Source organism: Branchiostoma belcheri, unplaced genomic scaffold (assembly GCF_001625305.1).
Source record: "Branchiostoma belcheri isolate BF01 breed outbred unplaced genomic scaffold, Haploidv18h27 scaffold123, whole genome shotgun sequence".
Lineage (NCBI taxonomy): Eukaryota > Metazoa > Chordata > Leptocardii > Amphioxiformes > Branchiostomatidae > Branchiostoma > Branchiostoma belcheri.
The window spans coordinates 763,848-764,169 of NW_017802636.1; the positions used below are offsets into that span (position 1 = coordinate 763,848).

The 322-nt window shown below is 54.3% G+C and overlaps 1 protein-coding gene across 1 annotated transcript in view; it reads left to right on the top strand.

Annotated features, from left to right (window-relative positions):
• Nucleotides 1-322, top strand: part of LOC109463171 (putative cysteine proteinase CG12163) — a 26,698-nt gene that overhangs the window by 10,941 nt on the left and 15,435 nt on the right. The gene's annotated exons all lie outside the window — the stretch shown is intronic.

The following is a 322-nucleotide window of genomic DNA, read 5'->3' on the forward strand; positions in this document are numbered from 1 at the left end:
GGTTGGTGGAAAAACCAGTCCAGTCTGGGCGGCGGAAAAAATGAGGACAGTCTAGTTGGGTGTGGAAAAACCGGTCTGACCAAGTTTCTCCCCTAGCAGAATGCAGGAGAATTGCAAGCAGTCTATGTGTTCCCACAGTGTTCTCACCAGGATTTTTTCACAGCATAGGGGGCCTGGTTGCGGGCCAAGCCGCACATCGAGCGCCGAAGGCGCGAGGGCGAGCGCCGCAGGCGCGAGTAATGTAGGGGGGTCCGGGGGCATCCTCCCGCGGAAAATTTTGAAATATATAACCCTCTGAAACACCATTTCCTGCATTTTTGAG